The sequence below is a fragment of the Podarcis vaucheri genome (genome assembly GCF_965113315.1).
Source record: "Podarcis vaucheri genome assembly, chromosome: 12".
NCBI classification, from domain to species: Eukaryota; Metazoa; Chordata; class Lepidosauria; order Squamata; family Lacertidae; genus Podarcis; species Podarcis vaucheri.
The window spans coordinates 9,970,550-9,976,549 of record NC_138750.1 but is presented as its reverse complement, the minus strand read 5'-3'; positions in this window follow the sequence as shown (position 1 = coordinate 9,976,549).

The following is a 6,000-nucleotide window of genomic DNA, read 5'->3' as shown; positions in this document are numbered from 1 at the left end:
TCTCTCTTCCTTGTGATGCTATTCCTCTCGACTTTCTTGATGCTTTTGCTGTGTACCAGCTCTCAGCCAGCAGCAGATGGACTCATCCCTCACAAGAGGATAAACCCACACCTTTCTTTGTAACTGTAACTAAAAGCTAAAGCCTGCCTTCAGGATCACACTGTGAACTGAATGTAAGTAAACCTTATAATTACTTTCAAAAAGAAGACTGTTGTTTCATTATTTTTAAGAGGGAACTAAAGGGTGGTGCTGCGGTCTAAACCACAGAGCCTAGGGCTTGCCGATCAGAAGGTTGGCAGTTCGAATCCCCGTGATGGGGTGAGCTCCTGTTGCTCGGTCCCACCTCCTGCCAACCTAGCAGTTCGAAAGCACATTGAAGTGCAAGTAGATAAATAGGTACCACTCTGGTGGGAAGGTAAACAGCATTTCCGTGGGCTGCTCTGGTTTGCCAGAAGCAGCTTAGTCATGCTGGCCACATGACCCGGAAGCTGTCTGCAGACAAACGCCAGCTCCCTCGGCCAGTAAAGCGAGATGAGCGCTGCAACCCCAGAGTAGTCCTCGAGTGGACTTAACAGTCATGGGTCCCTTTACCTTTACCTTAAAGGGGATTTACCAGGAACAGTCCAATCTGAACAAGCCAGATTGGATTGTTTAACTCAAATGGTTTTAATGAATCTGACAACTACCTTCCTGTTATGTACAAGGGAATGTGCTCTGCTACTACTGTAGCTCACTAGCGTAAGGGAGGAAGGATAATATTTAATCAATATATCCTCTCCTAGGGACGCGGGCGGCACTGTGGGTTAAACCATAGAGCCTAGGACTTGCTGATCAGAAGGTCAGCGGTTCGAATCCCCGCAACGGGGTGAGCTCCCGTTGTTTGGTCCCTGCTCCTGCCAACCTAGCAGTTCAAAAGCACGTCAAAGTGCAAGTATATAAATAGGTACCACTCCGGCAGGAAGGTAAATGGCATTTCTGGTTCTCCAGAAGCGGCTTAGTCATGCTGGCCACATGACCCGGAAGCTGTACGCCCGCTCCCTTGGCCAATAAAATGAGATGAGCGCCGCAACCCCAGAGTCGGCCACAACTGGACCTAATGGTCAGGGGTCCCTTTACCTTTACATTTATCCTCTCCTACTATCCTCAACGTTCCCACAAAAGAGGGTAGACAAACAATGATGTTCACCACTCCACTGATTTCTCTGCTGTGCTTCAAGGACTGCTTGTCTGTTGCAAGGCTTTTATTAAGGAGAGCTTATGAAAAAGCAGGAGGCACTAGAAAGGGTTAGCCTGAGTGGCTTACCTCCTCTCCTTTCAGTGGAGTTGACAAAGGCACCAAACAGATTTACTTATTCCCTTTTGAGGAGCAACAAACACCCTCACACTTTTCACTTTATAATTTCAGCCTTCCTGGATCTTTGCTCGCCCTGCAAAGCTGAACATTCAGGAAAGTCTTCCTACCATTTCATAGAAAATCTGAGGATTATGTTAAGTCATAATTACTGTAATACAACACTTCATCTCTGCTAAGGGATTGATAATAGACTTGGGAGAAACTGCCTATGCTAGAGATGTGATTAAACACTGAGCACACCTCTGTAATTTCCAAGAAGGGAAATATATGATTACAGTCTTGCCTACGCCAACATGCAATGCTGTGTATATGTATTAGGTTGGTTGGCTGATGCGCGATGGCTAATATAAATGCATATTATTTATTCACTTACGCATTACATTTGTTTTTCCTGGGTAGCATAAGTGCTGTGGAAATTTCCATAGCAAAAAATGTAGCAATCATAGCTATCCATGCAGCTCTCTTTAGCATCCGTGCCCTTTTCTGCCATATTAACAGTGCAATCCTAAGTAACTCAGTCTCATTGTGTTCAAGAGGAGGGCTTATGCATGAGTTAGCATGTTTGGGTCTGAAGCCTTAGGATGCTGTCCTATACAGAGGACACCAGGTTGGATAACTCCTGCAATCTGTCAAGAGCAAGTCCTATTGAATTTAGTTAGAGTCAACATGTATGGGATTTATAACACAAAACACAAGTACTTTATAATATGATCATGGGACATTCATAAACAATGCACCTACATAAGAACATAAAACATAATTCTAAACAAGCCTCTTAGATATGTGCCTTAAGAATGTATACAAGCTCAGTGAGATAAGCGAGCTTGCTTTTGTTGGGTAATCTCATTTATATTAGGTCTAATTTGAGACAAACAAACTCTCATTTCCTCATTGACACAAAGAGCACTTCCTCTTTTTCTGATTTTTCATATTTGTCAGAGTTGGAAATCCCTGTTCACAACAATACGTTGTGGAGAACTGTAGAAAAATAGCCAGTGCTCCTGACTATCCATCCATATTCTGCAGATAAAAAACGTTTTGTTACTATACTATACCTCGTTACACTACACTGAAATGTTTAAATGTTTCTTTGATTGCCCTTGAGTCTTCCTGCCACACGTGCCATCCTCTCCTGCCCCACCAGTGTGGCGTGTCAAACCCTTTGAGGACCATTGTTCTAGACCAGGGTTTCCCAAACTTGGTATTTTGGACTACAACTCCCATCATCCCTAGGTAGCAGGACCAGTGGTCAGGGATGGTGGGAATTGTAGTCCAAAAAAACCATCTGGAGACCCAAGTTTGGGAAACACTGTTAGACAAATCCAAAGAAAGCCCTCAAGGCAGGTGTCAGGCATGGCCAGTATAGGTGTGCTTTGGGAAGAGTTCCCCCCGCCCGCCATATTGGAATAAACTATTGCCATGCTGTTATCCAAGGCAACTCAGCCCCACTGACATCATCACAGGGAGTTTCCACTGCTAATGGAATTGCCCCTTATGTGAACATATAAACAATGCTAATGCACTCAGCCTAAGACACAAAACAAAGCACAGACGTGCTGCTTTCCTTTGCAGATCTATGTCTCCAGTGTCTGTCTCTGGGGCTTTTCCCGAAGGGAAGAAGCACAGAGTAGCATCATGACAGACAACATGATAGGTGGCAAAAAAGAATCCTTTCATCCCAGGAGATGCCACTTTGCTGGTGATTAAAGAATGGGGCTTCCTTATTATAAGTGGGAGTGGGGGAGGTGGAAACAAGCTGCACGTTTTGACATGTATATTTCAAATTATTAACCACTCTCTTATTGCCACCTGCCCGGATTTTAACGTGTCTGAATTAATTTTAAGATGCATTTTAATTAATTGTTGTCTGTTTTTATGCTTATTGTGTTGTTTTTATGATGTTAGCTGCTCTGAGCCCGGCCTCAGCCAGGGAGGGCAGGATACAAATAAATTATCATTATTGTTATTATTAACAATAATGTCAGGGGTTCAGGAGCAGAGACGCAGAGAAGGGAGGAAACAGAGAGCGAGGGGGAGGAATCCGAAGGGAGAATGAGTGATGATGACGACCCGAGATCTCCAAGCCTAAGCAGTGAGTCAGAGGACTCCCAAAAGGGAACCCCAGTGAGCAGAGCAAGGGGAGGATCCGGGGGGACACCCCAGGAGGAAGGGAACAGAGGGGATTCAGAGAGCAGCAGCTGGAAGTCGGGACCCACGCTCAGGACTGAGAGCAGCAGGGAGGAAGTTAGCCAGACATCGGGTGCCGGAGACTGTCAGCAGGAGGGAGGGCACACGTCAGGGGTGGTCACGCCCTCCTCAGAGAGCGAGGCGACGGTTAAGAGGAAAGTAGGGAGTTGGGCGCGCGCGCCAAGTTCAAATGCAGAGGAAACTGGCGCAGCAAGCAGCCCGGAGAGGGAGCCGGGTCCCAAAGCCCGCCGAAAGGAGGAGGAAGGAAGTGGGGGGTCTTCAGCGTCGGAAGAGTCTAGGAGGGAGGAGACTAGGAGAAGCAGTGGGACCCAGAGACGCAGGGAGAGGCGCAGGAGGTGGAGCAAGGCTAGGGTATTAAGCTGGTGCACAGGGGGCGGAGAGTCAGACGAGACTTCGCCGACCTAAGATGGAAGGTGTAGAGCTGCACGCTGCAGTTCAGAAATGAAACATGTAACTCAATAAAGACTCTTATAAAGTGAACGTTGGTTAGCGTGGTCCTGTGTGAGCTGGGACCCGGTGGCAGCTCTGACAGTAAGTCTCGTCTCAAATTACAAAGAAGTTCCAGACGCCTGAAACACCGCAGCGGGAGAACACGCAGCGAGGGCTGAAGAGGGGTGTCTGGACTCAAGCTCACAAAATCGGCAGGCATGACGGCAGAACAGCGAATCGCTACTCTGCAAGAAGCAGTGACACAATTAAACACGGAGATATTAGCATCCCGAAAGAGAGAGGAGGATGCAGCGCTCGCCTACAGAGATCTCCAAGCCAGGTTTGAAGCGTTTGCCAAGCAGGTACAAACGGGACCCAAGCCGGAGGGAGTTGGGTTGGCAAGGAGATCAGGCGGTCTTGTGCAGCATTTTGATGGGAACCTGCAACAGTACCCCAATTTTCGAGCAGACGTACTGTGTGCACTGCAACTGCTGGCAAAGGACTTTAGAGATGAGGAAGAGAAGGTGGGGTTTATCCTATCCCATTTGCATGGAGACGCTAAAGCTTGGCTGCGCAATTTGTGGAGGGATAAGGATCCAGCGCTTCGAAGTGCGGATGCCTTCATCAAAGCGATGGATGCATGCTTTTTATCTAGCATAGATGTGGATCTTGCACGACGGGAGATACATGGACTTAAACAAGGCAGGGCCACGGTCCGACAGTACCACGCATGCTTTTTCGCACTCGTCAGCGCCTTAGAATGGGACCGAGATTCGCCTCCAGTAAGAGATCTCTTCTGGGAGGGTCTCAGCAACCCAATTAAAGACGAAATTGCGAGAGGGGAGAGACCCAAGAGCACGCAGGAGGTGGTCCAGAGGGCGCTATCTGCGGGAGTGCGGCTGGAAGAACGCCCATGGGCCAGGGAGGAGGGGCGTAGTGGGCGCGAAGCAGCGAGAAGTTTTTCCTTCGTTCCCAGAGAAGCAGCGCGTGCGCAATCCACGCCTCCGCCAGGAGGGGGAGCAGAACCTATGGAGGTGGGAGGTGCCAGAGCTCAGTCAGCAACCAGAGCCCTAGCACCAGGAGCAGGCAAATCTAAGACTCCTAGAGGGACCCGGAAGTGCTACATCTGCGAAAGTCCGCAACATTTGGCGAAAGAGTGTCCCCAGAGGAGCCTGAAGCACACTGCAGCCGCTGCTAAAGTGGAGACAGCTACACAGCACAAAGACCCTCTGCAGGGAAACGACGATGTCTGGCTGGAGACGGAAGTCCTGGGGCCCAGCCAGACGTATCAGTGAAGCAGTCCCCAGAGATCTTGCAACCCACAGACCCCCTCCCGCCCAAACCGGTAGTGCAACTGACCGCATCGCTCCAGCTGCCCAATGGACTCACAATAGACGTCCCGATCACGGTGGACTCTGGGAGTAATGCAGATTTTATGGTGCAGGATTTTGTGCAGCGACACGCTATACAGCTACTGCCTGCCACTCTGCCCCTGCAAGTCGTCACGGTGGATGGGAGAGAGTTACTAGGGGGGCAAGTGGTGCAGCAAACGCCGCCAATGGTGATGCAATTGGGTAACCACAGGGAAGTCATCAGCTTTAATGTCACTCAGTTGTCGGACACTCCCATCGTCTTGGGCATGAGCTGGCTGGACAGGCACAGTCCGACGCTGGCGTGGTACCAGAGGCAGCTGATCTTCGGTTCTTCTTATTGCGCTGAACACTGCATTATGCCCAGAAGGGAGGGGGAGGAGGAAGAATCGCAACTGCAGTTGGGGACGCTACACACAGTTCCCCACAAATACGCGGACTTTTTGGAGGTCTTTTGCGAAAAGGAGGCGGACAAGCTACCCCCTCACCGGCCATATGACTGCAAGATTGACCTCCTGCCGGGGGCGACGCTGCCTAAGGGGAGGCTATACTCCATGTCTGAGGACGAAATGCAGGAACTCAAACAGTTCATTGATCATAATCTGGAGCGTGGCTTCATCAGAGAGTCCAAGGCAGTGG